The sequence below is a fragment of the Augochlora pura genome, chromosome 11, assembly GCF_028453695.1.
Source record: "Augochlora pura isolate Apur16 chromosome 11, APUR_v2.2.1, whole genome shotgun sequence".
In the NCBI taxonomy this organism is placed as follows: Eukaryota; Metazoa; Arthropoda; class Insecta; order Hymenoptera; family Halictidae; genus Augochlora; species Augochlora pura.
This window is the reverse complement of record NC_135782.1, coordinates 19,021,631-19,037,377: the sequence shown is the minus strand read 5'-3', so window position 1 is coordinate 19,037,377 and position 15,747 is coordinate 19,021,631. Positions and strand designations below refer to the sequence as shown.

General features: G+C 52.8%; 1 protein-coding gene across 3 annotated transcripts in view; it reads right to left on the bottom strand.

Moving 5' to 3' along the window:
• Knockout (Stork-head domain-containing protein knockout) overlaps positions 1–15,747 on the bottom strand; it is a 56,386-nt gene that overhangs the window by 38,110 nt on the left and 2,529 nt on the right. Inside the window, exon 1 of one of the 3 annotated variants that reach the window (XM_078193810.1) lies at positions 13,876–14,021. The exons of the other annotated variants lie outside the window; for them this stretch is intronic. The gene's annotated coding sequence lies outside the window, so the exon portion shown is untranslated. Of the gene's footprint in view, positions 1–13,875; positions 14,022–15,747 lie in introns of those variants that run through there. 3 annotated transcript variants of the gene reach the window in all.

Below are 15,747 nucleotides of genomic sequence, written 5' to 3'. Positions count from 1 at the left end.
GTTCGTCGACGAGCGAGAGGATCCATCGTTGATCGTCGATACTCTCTCGGCCGAAGATTATCCGGATCAAGGACGGGGCCCGGAATTCAATTTAGCGGATCCGAAAGGCGGACAGAGACTAATTATGGCGGACAGCTGCGGGCAAATTAAGATTGGTGGCAAAGCACCGACATTGCCGGAAAGTCGATGCAACGGATGACGCATTTATTTACGAGGGTTCTCGTCGAGCGGTAACCGAGACTAGACGAGAGGCGAGAGACGCGTTCCCGAGAAATTAAAGACTCGATTTTTCTCGACTCGGCGCGGAAACCAGTAGTGGAGAGCCACGGGGAAGCGTCGAACGCGGAAACGAGGGAGTCGTTAGTTTATCATCGTGCAACCGCCGAGAATAATAAGTGTCACGAAGAAGAAAGCTCTCCGTCGCTATTGCGCGCGGGTCGGAGTTCATCGGCGGCGGATCTTTAAGATATCTAGAATCGTGAACACGGGGCCGCGTGCATTATTAATTGCGGGATCGCGAGAAGCGACGCGCTGCACGACGACCATTACGGCGAGCTCGCTTCTTTCCTCTTTTTCTCGGGTTTCCTCCGTTTCCTCCGATTAATTCCCTGCCGATTAATCGATGCACCGTGCCGCGGCCACCGGGGCTAATTATAGGCGCGCGGATCATTATCGACGCGTCGGGGTCACCATACAGGCAACCGATGCGAGCTCATTTTCACTTTCCATCGAGCGACGTTGTCGAGGCCTTTCGGGATTTACGAAATTGTATATATTCTCTGATATGCCAGGGCTGTGCTGCGAGGACTGGGGACCCACCGGTTTATTCGCCGTGGGTGTGCGTTCATTATTCTCTGCACCGGCAACAAGTCCTCGGCTGATCCCGCGGGGTTATCGGTCTCGTTGCTCCTTGTCGCCGGCGCTCTCGGAGCCAGGAGATAGATCGAGTCTCGAAAGTCGATTCTTTTCCGAGGCGAGTGGCGAGTGGCGAGCGGCGAGCGGCGAGCGACGTGCGACCGAGAGGAAAGTGACGCTCGTAGGAGGAAAACAATCCGGCCGCGTGCGTTCCGTGTTCCGTGCTCCGTGCTCTACGTGCTGTGTTCTCGTTGCAACGGGACCAGCGAGAGACGCGTACCTCTCGACGGCTCGCGATCATTAATATCTCTGCGGTTCGCGAGTAGTCGCTGCGCTCGTTAAATCATTTGCTCGATTACCGTAACCGGACCCGAACTCCACTTGCTCCCAGCGAAAATCCTTGATCGAGATATCGCGAACGCGATCTCTGAATCCTTCGAGCATTCTCGCGGTGACCGAAAATGACCAGGTGACCGAAAATGATCAGGTGACCGAAAATGACCAGGTGACCGAAAATGACCAGATGACCGAAAATGACCAGGTGACCGAAAATGACCAGGTGACCGAAAATGACCAGAGGACCGAAAATGACCAGGTGACCGAAAATGACCAGGTGACCGAAAATGACCAGGTGACCGAAAATGACCAGATGACCGAAAATGACCAGATGACCGAAAATGGCCAGGTGACCGAAAATGACCAGAGGACCGAAAATGACCAGGTGACCGAAAATGACCAGGTGACCGAAAATGACCAGGTGACCGAAAATGACCAGATGACCGAAAATGACCAGATGACCGAAAATGACCAGGTGACCTAAAATGACCAGAGGACCGAAAATGACCAGGTGACCGAAAATGACCAGGTGACCGAAAATGATCAGGTGACCGAAAATGACCAGTGACCGAAAATACCAGTGACCGAAAATGACAGTGACCGAAAATGACCAGGTGACCAAAATGACCAGTGACCGAAAATGACCAAATGACCAAAATGACCAGGTGACCGAAATGACCAGGTGACCGAACTAAACCTAACGTAGAGATGGGCAGCGGCGGATTCGACAGGGGGTCCTCTCTTCTCTGTAGCGAAGGTAGGAGAACCGTCGCGGCTGGTGTTCGAGGGAGAGAAGAAAGTGCTCGTAGGAGGAAAACGGTGTCTCGGTGGGTACCGAGAGCTCGCTCGTTCCACGGAGCGCGCGAGCGCGATCGTAGAAAACGAGCAACGGGTCTCTGTTGTACGTCGACCTAGGAGATCGTTAATATCGTTGGTCGTGGACCGGGTAGAGTGCTTATGCAGCGACTAGACCAATTACCGTTAGTTGTTCGCTGCCGCTGGAAAATGATTTATCGTGGATTGTCCCGGGGTTCGTTGAAATTTATAGATCGGGTCTCGTTTCTTCTCTGGAAAATGATCCGACGACTGTCCCCCCGCCAACCCCCGCGTTATCATTGGCCACGGTAAATTGCTCGGACGAGGCTCTGTCGCGTCGATTATTCGCCGTCCTCGAAACGAGTTCATTATTTCCAGGCCATTATTTTCCAGACGCTGCGCGCGTACAACCGCGATCGTAGCTCGCGATTCGATTCGTCGAATCGATTCGAGTTGAAATTTCGAGCGACTTTGTTGTACATCGACTCGCTGCGACGGAACGATCCTCGGATTTCACACACGTAGAAGTTCTAGATTGCGCCGACATCTATCACAATTTCCCAGGAAAGACTCCTCGTATTTCGCAAACTGCTACGCGTTTCGTTCCGCGAGCGTTGCGGATCAATTCGTTCGTTGGCTGGACGCGTACCGCGATACCGCGATACGGATCGCTCGGGCGCATGTCAAATGTTTACAAATCTGACACGTCCATTCGTTACGTTCGCCCACGCCGGACCGTGCCGTGCGCGTTACAACGATACGGGGCGATACGGCGATACAGCGAGTCGGCTGCGTTCGCGCTTGCGCACCAACCCATACCTGAACGCGAAAGACCGCCGCGGTTCGGCGCGCGTTCCTTTCGGATCAAAGGACTCGCGAACAAGCGGGCTAATTTGGCAAAGTCTCCGCGACGAGGCAGGCGTCTTCCCGTCCCCGCGATTCTAGAGTCTCTTGGAGCGATTCGTCTCCCTTTCGGACGTGTTTCGTTATTTGTCGCTAGAGACTTTTCGAATCTCGTGTCCGTCTTCGATAGACCCGTTTTATCGGTAATCGTTTCCCTAGTTGCGGTTAAACACTCTGAATCGTAGACTCGTTCCCTCGGGAACCCGATGGCATTCGCGTAGGCCAATAGTTTGGCGGGGCGGTCGGCGATAAATTGAAACCGGAGGCAAACGGCCTGTTTCCCCTCTCTGGTCGTTCTCGACTCGGTCGGCTCTTCCCGGAAGAGAAGATCGGAAAGAGCGCCGCTCGAAAGAAAATCCCAAAGGTGGATAGGCGGATATCGCATTGCTGGAGGGGCCTCGTGGATTCTGGACCCGGCCGATCACAGGATAATGGTCGTGAGAAGTATCGGTACGGGACGCGGCGTTGAAGCGAAGAGATAAAGATACTACGTGGGCCAACAACGGCTGCACGGTGCTCGAATTGGGAGCCGGGGGGGACGCGAAGAAAACGGAGAAAACGCGAAGACAAGCGGCCGTCTAGGAGATTGTGTAAACGGTACCAGCCGTACGTCGGTTTCGATTATTCCATGGACTGTTAATTACTTTCTCCCTCGCGATACGAAAGTGTAACCATTCCAGCACCGACTTTTCCGTCGTCCGTGCATCGTGCGGTTTGCCGACTCTCGGCAGTCGCGCTCTCGGACCCAGCCGCCGCACTCGTTAGCGAATACGCGTCGCTAGACATCGCAAACAATGTCGCCGATTTCTTCAAACGTTTGCGCGTCGAACGGCTCCATCTCGGCTTGCCATGAAACTCGATACACAGCGAAGGGTTTGCTACGAGAAGGTCGCTTCGTATCGTTGCGAACTCGTCTCGCCTTTGGGCATCGATCTCTCGGCGAAGAACCACCGAGCTTCCCTCTCTGGTATCTCGCCTCCTTGGTCTCCGCGCGCGGCTATTATCCCGCGATCGGCCACGCCCGGGCCCTCGAGCGAAATCCGTCGTGGAATCGCAAGCGGGAACGCGCGGCGTACATCTTCCGCCGGAATTCCTCCCTCGGGCTTTCGGTCTTTGCAGCCTTCAGCCTTCAACGCCGCCACCTCCAGTCTCCGTTGCCGCTTCCTCCCGACAGCACACTCGGAGCCATCCTTCTCGTCCGGATGGACGACCCCGGATACGCGGGCCCTCGTAGATCGAGCCGCGTCGTTCTCGGTGAATCTCGGCGAACCCATTTCCATGGTTGCGCGAGATCGACCGAGGAACAACAATGACTAATTAACTATCGATTAAATGGACCGGCACCGGGCGCCGGCCGAGACAATGCCGTCTTCTTCAATGCCGGGTGTTCTGGGGTCGTTATCGAGAAAGCAGGAAGCCGGCTGCGAATAGAATTCGTGAAAGTGTTCGGATCGCGGCGTCTTCGTTCCGCGAGCAGGCTTCCCGATAGCGGGAATGCCGCAAGGAAAAACCGTGGGAAACGCGCTAGAGACGCGTCCTCGTTTCCCGGAAAAGTCCAATCCAAGCTCGTTTAGCCGCGGGGCGATGTATATGAAAACTAGAGGGTTGGAGCTCGTCGTTGCAGCTTTTCGCGCGTTTGCTCGATACTAGGTAAAGACGACGCGTTGTGTCGAGACGAGTGCGGCAGCGGCTCCATTGTGCGTCGTCGAACGTTTCTACCATATAAGCTGAAAGATCGAGGAACGAGGAAGCCAACGAACTGCGGATCCTGTGCCGAGGGGAAAGGCAAGGATAACCTTTTGATCCGCGCTCGGGGTGCCAGCTCGTGCACCGCTGCACCGCCGCGCCGCCGCACGGCTGCACGGCTGCAGGTGTCGGTCGGTTGACATTTAAAGCGTTTAACGCTCGCTGGGTGGGCATCGCGATAACGCGGCCGAAGAAGAATCGGATGGCACGTTGGAAGCTTGGGTTATGGTTCGTTTAGCCTAGAGAGTATGCTATTCCCGAGTCCGCGGACCCAAATCCGAAACCGCTGTCGACGATTCGGCCGATATACAAGGTTTGTATAAGATGTATAAGATTTGTCGGCAATCTCGACTTTGCGCAATCTTGAAATCGTTCTACGTAAAGTCTGTAGTCCGACGAGTAAGAAAAAGCGGCTAGACGTGCCGACAATAGCAGGCCGTTGAAAGTCCAATGGAATCACCATCGGACACCGAAAAGCGAGCGGCTCGAGTCAGAGGCGATCTTGAAAAATGCGTCGCGCGTCGCCGAGGATTTCCGTTAACATCGGCCTCGACATTGTCCGACTCGCATTGTTCTCGACAATGGCGTGGCAGGTAGTCGTCGGAGTTGCACCGGTTGATCCAGAGGCGTACTTTCTAGCTGTCTCCGTGGACACGCGACCCTGCCGTCGCCGTCTACGTCGTCTACGTCGTCGTCGCCGTACCGCGGCTAAGCGACCAGCTGGCGAACGACGCGTGCCTAAATGCAGGAAGGAAAGTCGCTTGGACAGAGTCTTGCGTAATTAACTTCTTAACGAGAATTCGTCGCGGCCAGAGATTTCGTACGGAAATCACGGAAAGGCGAATCTTCGACACCGGATTCTTGAAAACTCCGAAAATAGTTTTTAATTCGATAATAGTTTTTTTAATTCGAACGAGTTGATCGGAGCGAGGCGAAAATTCTGGAGGCTCGACGATTTTTATGGAGTACGGTCTCGCCAAGTGGCACAACGGACCGAGACCCGGCGTAAATTTCGCGTTAACGTTCTCCTCTCCGTTGTCTCGTACCGTCGCAACACCTCGGCCCGCGCAGTCGCCGCAGAAAAAGAAACGAGCGCCGGCGTAAAAAGAACGATAATTAACGACGACTGTGCAACTCTTGGGCCGAAAATGGCATCATGCTGTAACGCTGCTCGCGGTTACATAAAGCGTCTCCCGTAAAAGGACCGCGTCGTCGATGCAAATAAAAAGGAGCCGCGGGAGAATCGCGCCGTTCCGATTACGCTTTCGCGTTTATTCGAACGCGAGGATGAAGACAACATCGCGACCGTCAAGAAGCGACGAAGCGAACGCGGCTCTTGAACGCTGGAAATGAAGCGACCTGTACGAGCGGTGCCGAGCGCCGAGTCACGCTACTCTCTGGGATAGTCGTCGGCCGAAGAAGCGAGCGAGCGAGAAGGAGAGAGAGCTGGTTGAGAACCTTCGAGATTCAGGTTCTACCCGAAGCGGAGAGACTTGGGTGGCACGAGAGTGCGGTGGTCGCGCCCTATGCTAACCCAACCTAACACGGTCCAGGATTGCGGCTCCGCCGAGCTCGGCAGGGTCTCTGCCGGCCGCTTCTCGGCTGGATTCTGCTCGGACTCGTTCCCATAACGCTGCATAGGTCGAGCCTGCTCCTAAACACCCGCGGCTAAAAATACGCGGCTAAAAATCCCGGGACCCAGGACTCTCAGGCTCCGGTCAAGTTGGGATAGGTTCGGCGATGCCAGGTACACGGCGGCTCGGCTGACCGCGTATCTTGGACCCTTCGTAGAACTGGGACAAGCGAATCGGTAACGTAGGTAGCGGACAGAGTGACCATGGGTTCTCCAAAACTTTCTGAGTCCGAGTCGAAGCTGGGCAAAACCGTCGCTCCGTGAACGATCGCTGTGTTTCGTGGAGAATCGATTTTCAACGTGCTCGCGTCCGTCCCGGTCGCGGAGGTCGAAAGGCGAACCGTAGGACAGTCGCGAGAGTACAGTCCCACGAGATAAGGAGCGACGGCGCGAGGAGGGAAAAGAGAAGAGAAGAGAAGAGGAGCGAGGACCCGGCCGGCAGCCTCGCAGCCTCGTATGCGGTATACGGTACACAGTGTAGCGTACATACGTGCCCGTTTATACATACGTAATGTACAGAATATGCACGTGTATGGACGCAGCGTGTAGATGCGCGTTGAATCTCCTCGGAGCAGATCTTTGATCTTGCACGATCCACCGACCTAATTAATGGTATGCGGGTCAGTCGCGGCAATAATTGAGGGAACCGGATGCTGCCGAGCAGCCGGAGCAGTATCGTCGAGATATCTCGGGCTCGTTATAAATTCATCGAGCTCTCGCGACGTCGCCGACGATGATTTACCAGTCTTCGGATAAGGGAAAACCATAAAACAGACGATTACTAAGCGGAACTCTGCTCGGTGTTGCGCGCAGCGTTATTGTTATTATTCTCGACTCTGGGCGTCTCTCGGGATCCCTCGGTGTCCCCCGGTTCACTTTCGGCTTTAACGCTGCCCGACGATAGCGAACGGATTCTTGCGGAGACGTTCCAACGACTCGACCTCGAAGACGACTCGACGCGCATCGAGGTACCGGTTTTACGGTGTTTCGCGCGGCGACTCGCAACGCTTCCAAGGCCCAATTCGATTCTGGGATTCGGAAACTCGTTTCCGAATGCTTGGGAATTCGATTCGAATGATTAGGACTAGCGACAAACGCGCAAAGGACGCGGCTACCTAATCGCACCGATAACGAGTTATGAAACGCTGCTTGCATCGAGCCGAGACACGAGATTCGATATTCGAGACTCGGGTGGATCGGGAGGGCCGCAGAAACCAGTCCTGAACTGGATTCTCCAGAATTCGGGGCCACGGTCTGCCCTCCGAAACGGATCCGCTTTCGATCATCCTCGATCATCGAAATTGGCACGTCGAGATAAAGGAACGCGGAAGAGGCGCAGCGACCCTGTTCCACGTGGCTCGATTCTCGCCAGACGGTCGTGAATACTACGATGGTTTCTTCAAAAGGGTTTCTTCAAAATGCCCGATTTTGCATCGTTCGTCACCCGTGAAAAACACTCTTTCCGAGCCGAACCTCAGACCCCGCGGACCTGAAAAGGTGGCCGCGGAGCCGAAAAGTCGTTCGGGCGCGACCGCAATGTCATCGAAACCGGGGTCTCTTGTTCACCGTTAGCTCGTCGCCTAGCCGATCGCCGCTCATCGCTCGCAGGTGCACGCGCGCACGAGCGTGCACCGCCGTCCCATGCAATTCCTCCGAGTTTCGTGCCGCGCCGTTGACAAGCTTGAATATTATCTGTTCGCGTGTATGTTCGCGAGCGGCAGAGCGTTCACGTGTTCACGGGATCCGGCGATTCTCGAGGCGCGATGCATGGTGCACGGTGCAGCAGCGATGGTATGGCCGCCTATGGGAAAATTTTGCCGTGATTCCTGCGACTCCGGGAGCTGTTCCGGGTCCCGGCAGGTCCGTTAGCAGGCTTCGAGGATATCCTGTGTCGCGTGCAAGCGGGACCGAGGCCGACGTCCAGGATTAGAAAGGGTCTTATCAAGTATTACTGGTAACATGGCAATAAGGATGGAAAAGATGCCAAAGAAAGGTGCAATGAAGATGGAAGAAGGATTTTTAGCTGTTAAGTTCTAGGTTAAGATGTGAAATGTAAATAGTTATAGTTTATACAAATAGGTAAACCGGAAGCCATGCTAAGCCGCATAGGCAAGGATCATGAATAAATAAGTATTACTGGTAATCAATGACGTTCTTACCTGGAACGTTTGCGGTTTTTTTCACTGCGAAACTTGGCGCGACTTTTAAAACGAAATTAAAAAGAATGGTTGTTACGCGATATATCGGATCGTCGACGCAGCTCGCGCCGCCGTTGCTCGATTCGTGGCCCGTAGCCGACTATCCGTCGCGCGGGTTAATTATTCGGGTATTCGTCGGGACGGGAAGTTTAATAAGGTGATAATACCGCAGCTGCCACGGTGGTGTTCCGCAGCGCGGAACACTCTGACCTTTCCCTTTGCGGAGCCGCTGCATAGGCGCGACGGCGATGGAAAAACTAGTTCGAACACACGCAACCGTGTCAAGTACTATGGAAAAGCCGCAATGCGACGGTTATGACGTCACTGCTGAAAAGAGCTGCGTGCCTGTACGCCCGGCACTGGCGGCGGCGGTGGCGACCCGTGCGGGGGGAGCGGGGAGCGATCGAGGCAGGGTCGAGCCGAGAGCTCGAACCTCGAAGCAGCCGATCGCGAGATACGCGTTGCTCTCGGCCCGGTTTTTGCGGACTAGATACTCGCGAGCTGATTAGCCGATGCTTATCTAATAACGCCTGCAGGCTACTTTTACCGAGTGGCAACGCCAACACCGACCGACCGATCGTCCGAAAGAAACGTCGCTCGAGCCCGAGGAAAATTCGAGGAATTGTCAGGTTATGTCAGGTTATGTCGTATCAGTAACGTCGGTCGAGCCAGAGGAAAATTCGAGCAATTGTCGAGGGCCAAGACGAAACGTCGCTCGGAAACTACGCCCTCCAACAGAATCTTGAATTCCGTTTTGCCGAGGAGAAAGCATGAAATTTGAGATTCCACTGCGATACTTTCGCGTGACGTGGGTGTTCGTTTGGCCGTACGTCCAAACGAATTACGTATCGCGTCGCCGATCCGCTACTCTCTTGTGCTCTTGCTTTTGCTTTCGCTTTTCGGTGGGAAACAGAACTTTCGGATACCTGGGGAGGTATCGCCGTCGTCCAGTCGACAATAAAGGAATCAAGGGACACAAATACGTCTGCGCTACTGCCTTGCGCAGCGGCAGCCGTCCGGAGGGCGGATGATTTGTGAACAGTCTCTACACATTGGTTCTCGTAGAAACTTCTAGAACCATCCATAACCGTGCTGGATAGAACGTCGACGGTCGATTATAGATATCTCTCAGGGCCGGTCGCGTCGGCGTCGGGTTTTCGCGAGTCTCTTTGGTCTGTCCCACCCAAAACTTCCAAGAGGCGGGAGTGGAATAAAATTTCACAAAATTATAGACTCGGTGTCGTCCTGTTCTGCCGCTTCTCCGTATTCCCGGTGGACTAGGTCCTCGGTTTAGGTCTCGGTCCCGGCGCGATTCGATGCCATCGCTCGGCGCGATCGTTCTCGCTGCCCCACCGGCACATAATTTACCGGTTAGACGCGCGGCTCTCCTAGAAAGTAAGGGAGGTATGATAGTCGATTTGTTTCCGAGTCGATGTCCTGAAAGCTTCTCGCGATCGCGTGCCACCGATGGTTTCCTTTTGCGTCGAAACGGGTTTAACGGACTCTGCGGGGCAAGCAATTTCCCGCGAAAATCGCCTTTCACGAGCATGTTTCTCTGCCGGGCTGCTCAGACAACCTTGAACATTGTCTCGTCGCTGCTTCGAATCGACCGGTCTCTCTCTCCTGCGACCGCTCTTCGAGCGGTTTCCTCTCGAGCGGGTACCTCCGTTTTCGTTTGACCGGGTCAAAGTTCGTCGACGCGTTTTCGTCGAGCCAAAGGAGAAGCGAGGTCTGGTCTCGAACGCGTGCCGCGCACTTTCCATCCTCGGTCCTGGGGACAGTCGCGAGCCGTGCGTGGGCCTTGTAAAATGCTACGCAAACAGTTTCATCCGGCTACAGGCGATCGATAGCTGCGACGCGACTACGGGAAAGTCTTCCTCTGTCGTCCTACAACTTTGTTACCGGCTCCGAGGAAATTGTACATTTTTCATTCGCTGCCTACGTTTGTCATTTCTTCGCGGTTCCCTCGCTTTCCAAACAGAGATCAAAAATTCGATGGGAACTACATTCAATTCAAACTACATCTCGTTGACAATTGGGTCGTCACTTGGAGAATAGTAGGCGAAAGGGGGAGTTATAGGGATATAGGATAGGGCATCGTGGCTTCGACACGCGAATTCCAATGAAATACGTGATCGATCCCAGAGAAACTCGAGATACCGACACCGTGCTGCACGCTTTTGACCGAAACGCTTTCGATCCGTTGAATCACGTACCACTGCTCCATTTTTTAATCGCAGTTTTGCGTGCCGTCTCACAAAACGGAGCTATCAAGCTCCCCCAATACTCGCAAAGATACGAAAGTTAACACCGATACATTAATTACATCCCACGATCGAGTTTCTTTTTCTTTACCATGCCCGTGAAATCGAAGGCAGCCTTCCAAACAAACATCGTTCGGATTTTGTTAATTGGATGGAAAGTCGTCGCTGCTTGCAATAAATAAATAAATACATAAATTCGCAGCCTCGTTTCTCGCGTGGAATATACGCGAATTGTTTATGTATATTCGGGACGACTCGGCTTGAAACACGGCTTCAAAATGGTTTTTCCGCGTGGCAATATCGCCGGCGGAACCGGAACAAGTTTCTCGTAGCTCCGGGGCACAAGTTTCACCCGCTCGCGACGTCGGCGACCGATTTTCTTCGGTACATACGTCTCTTCCACGTTTCCCGGAAACGGGCCGCGGGTGTCGATCGATTGTCCGACTCTGTGGGACGATTGCTCGGCGATCAGCCAGCTCCCTGCTGCGAATTTCCGCGACAAGTTGGAACGGTTTCACCGATTTCTCGAGTATCGAGCAACCGTAGTCTTATCTACGTTCTTATCTTAGAGCTTTCCACGATGGTAAAAATTGTCCTCGCTCGGAAGGGTCGGAAGCGAACGGAGGAGTCGCGAAGACAAGAAATTCTCGGCGTCGACGCGCTGCCGCGGTATCGCGCGCGTGAGGTCGCCCAGAGAGAGGTCTACGGCGACGAAAGAACCCACCGATGAAGAAGAAGAAGGAGAGAGGAGAGAGAGAGAGAGAGTTCCTCGACCCATTCCCGATCGTAACGAGGCTAATGGGAGAACGATCGTCGGTCGGCTTTTCGAAGCGGCGATCCGGTAATTTCTCCTACGCTCGATTCCGCGGGAAAAACAAGACCGACTCTGTAGGAAGAGGAACGATCGCGGCGGCGGCGGCCTCCTCCGATCTATTCTCTATACATAACAGCCGGGCCCCGCGTCGTTATTGGCCAGATACACGTCCGAGGCAGACGCGCGACGAAGAAACCAAGAGAGACGAGGAAACCAAGAGAGAGAGACGAAGAAACCAAGAGAGAGAAACGAAGAAACGTGGACGCGAGCAGAAACCGGCAGGCAGCGTCTCGAGAGTATCGAGACAGGCGACGCACGTATTTTCTAAACCGATTAAAAATAATTACGTTGGCGCGAGCTTCTGCGATTGGAAACGCGACGCGACCGTGTGCCGGCTCTGAGACGGAAACGCCGCTCGGTTCGGCGTTTCTTTATTAATCGGTCTTGCCCCGCTAATTATTTTCGCTCGTACGTTTTCCCCGCTCTTATTAACGATCCATTGCTCGATCGTTTTTGCCACACTACTCTGTAATTGCGCGCGCTAAATCGCAAGCATACATTAACCTTCGGGAAATCAATCGTGACGGAAATTGTCGGCCGAATTAACCCTTCTTTGCATGATGATGGAAATTTCAATCATAACATTTAGTGAAGAAAAAGAGGTACTCAAAAACTGTAAACTTTAAATTTGTTGTTGCTGGCAACTTTATAAATGACTATTGCGTACAACAAAACGCAGTTGTCAAAAAATAGCAAACGTCACTGTCAATTAACAAGCCTAGAACTTGTCATTCCACTGTTTGTGTAAAATTCCCAAATGTAAAGGCTATTCCACAATTTCGTGTAATAAATGTGGAGTTAATTTGTGCTTGAATAAAAATAATAATTGTTTTTTAAATTATCATTTAGAATAAAGGTGAATAAGTAAACAATATCTTTTGATTTATTTAGTACTGAGCTATGTAAGTAACAATGCATAATGATGTAAATTTCCATCATACTGTTTTTTAAATAATTCAAATTCTTATTTATACTAGGATTTTTTTAAATATTTTTCCTTTAATCTAGAGCATTAATTACATCAACCTGATTTATTTAAAAAAAATAGGAAAAATCATGCAAAGAAGGGTTAAAGGAGAGGGAGAGAAAGGATGCGCTCTTTCGCAGCTATCTAGGATTATTTCTCCCGTTTATCGATATATTCACCCTCTAAAAGGGGCACAGCCGACGTTCCATAGAACGTTGCTCGTTACCGAGCGGGAGGTGAAATCAAGAGGGCCTGGTCGTAGAGAGTCGTAGAATCGTAGAACGAAAGAACTGTACGGCATCGATCGCGATCGGTGAAGATGCTCCTTAATTGGACGCCGGGACGCGGCGAGCAACGTTTCGGCGCGCGGATTTTCTAAACCGATTAGAAGTAATTGCGCCGACCGGGAGCGCATGCTGTCCCCCGGGGCGGGAAAACCACCGCGTTCTCTATGGGTCTGCGAGCGCATCGCGCCGCGCTGGCCGCGTTTTATTAATCATTGCGGCGCGGCACGTCGTCGAGATCTATCAGAGAGAAAATCGCTTCGATTCCAATCCCAATTCCATCGACAGCTTTTTATATAACTCGACGCATCTTTGGAAAATCGGTCCTAATTATCCTACATTCGTCGCGCGCGTACTTTGGCTTTGCGTTTCAATGAAACCCATCGATCCTAGATAAACCGATGCGGAGCGGGAAGGACGCGTGCGCCAGTTACGCCAAGGTCGCCCATTGGTATCGCGCGTTCCGATCTTGGACGGTGATACGGAGAGTTGCCAAAGGTGTATCGCGAGGTTCGAACGTCGCCTCGCACGTTTTCGAACGTTTCGAAACGAGCTCGAAAGCGAGACGTCCCGCGCGGGGACGAATCGGGTCGAACGTGGAAATCGCGGTTTTTCTGCGATCGCCTCAGACTTTTTCTCGCCGGGTAGATTTATCGCGATCGAGCCATCGAGAGTAGTCGCGTTCGTGTCACGATGCCACGATGCCACGATGTTCGGTCGCCTTGTTAGCAGACATTGTACTTCCTTTCACTGGGGGTAATTGAATTAATTGAGGCCGATTACGAGGCTTCGCTTTACGTTTACCGTGTTTTCCCATCGATAAAAGTTGCCCGCTAATTTCCGTTCTAATCGCCTTTCTCCCCCGAACCCTTGAAACCTTAAAACCTTATAACCTTAAAATCTTAAAATCTTAAAGCCCGACCTTTGCGGTTCGCTAGAACTTTTCTGTTAGCCGGCACTTCCGGTACACTGTCGCGTTTCGTCGCCTCGTTAAATTACCATTCTTCCGTTCTTGTTACTTCCGAATCGGTAATATCCTCGAGGGAGCAGAGACGTCGGAAACGATCGATGACGAGAAGCGACGAGAGGCGCGTAACTGTAATTGTCGAGTCGCGGAGGTGAGCCGAGTCGCGAGACCTTCGAGCATCCAACTGGAAAGCTGACCAGAAGAGCCGCGTTTCCGTTACCGATCGCGAGCAAAGAGAAAAAAAGGCCGGTGTCTATCGGGGGGATCGCGCAGTTGCATGACGTAGGTCGTAGATGCCGTAAAAAAGGAGAAGTACGATCGCGAAGGTCGATCGGCGCGGCGCGGCGACCGCGGCGTCTGGTAACCCAAGCTCGAGCTGCTCCCGGCTCGGTTCCCCCCGTCCAGCTCCTCGTCCAGAGCTCTGCGGCAGACGGATCTCGCGTTCACACCCGAGTTCACGCGGTTTTTCTCTTCTCCTCTCCGCTATTCCCCTCTGCACAGTCACCGTTCCCGTCGCGAACGAGTACGACGACGACGGCGACGAAGCCGTAACCGGTAAACCTCGGATTAACTTACTTTCAGCCGATCGTGCAGCCGGCGGCTGAATTACGAGCGACCGTCGCCGGTGCCCTTAAGGATCGTTGTAAACACCGTCTAAACGGTGATCCGCGTTCGCCGCGTAAAAGGCGTAAACGGCGCAGTGAGCTCAACGCGAACCGCAATTTTCGCTGCTACCGATCCACGCCGCGCAGCCAATGATCGCACCGCGCCCCGGCTCTCTACGATCCTCGTTCATATTTTACGACGTTTCCCTTTTTGCCAACGGCCTCAACTCGCCTCAACTCACCTCGAGTTGGGTCTCCTTTGGGAGGAGGCTCTCAACCTTGCCAGATTTAAACCGATCCGTCGTGTCGGAGGATAATTCGACAGCGGGGCACCGAGATCGAGGTTTCCAGTGTCCGAAGATTCGTGGCTCGTGCAGAAAAAGGGGGCCGTTCACCTCTGCCGAAGAGCTGACCCGAGAGGCTCGAGGTCCGAGGCCCGAGACACGACCGGCTCTCTTTCGACGCGGCAAGAATACGCAAAACGAGTCGCGCTACGTAGCGTCTCGAATCAACGCGCGAATATCAATTCGAATAAGCTCGCGTGCTTCCTTGTGCTCGACCTTCCTTTATACTCGTTATACTTCCTTTATACAATTGGACGCTTGTTCGAAATTCGTCCTCGAAGAAAGAGACCTATCCCCATTGTCGGAAGCGTAATCCAGAGAAGATAGCTAATGTGGGTCGCGAAGTCAATCGAACGCGTGATTCAATTCGATTGAATGGCGATGGTTGCAGGACGAGGACCGGCACGATCCTCCTGACCGTGCTACTCGAACGATAATAGGAAGATGAAAGATCGCGCTGGCAATTTTCCCCGCTCCGTAATTCGCACGGAATGATTTATTACGGTCGATCCGGCGAGGCGACTCGTTTTTGCCCCTCGATTCCGCCGTCGCCTCGCGCGTTGATCATTGATCGTTGACCGTCGCGACTCGACAAAAATCGTTTCCGGTGTTCCCGTCGTCAAAGTGAAACATTGAAAAGCTGCACTCAAGTTGGCCGTGGATTAATTCAAAGCACGGTTTCGGAACAACGAATTCGATGGAGCTGCGACGGAAATAGACAAACGAACGTTTCTTAACCCTTCTTTGCATGATGATGGAAATTTCAATCATAACATTTAGTGAAGAAAAAAAGGTACTCAAAAACTGTAAACTTTAAATTTGTTGTTGCTGGCAACTTTATAAATGACTATTGCGTACAACAAAACGCAGTTGTCAAAAAATAGCAAACGTCACTGTCAATTAACAAGCCTAGAACTTGTCATTCCACTGTTTGTTGTGACTGGAAGAAACGAGC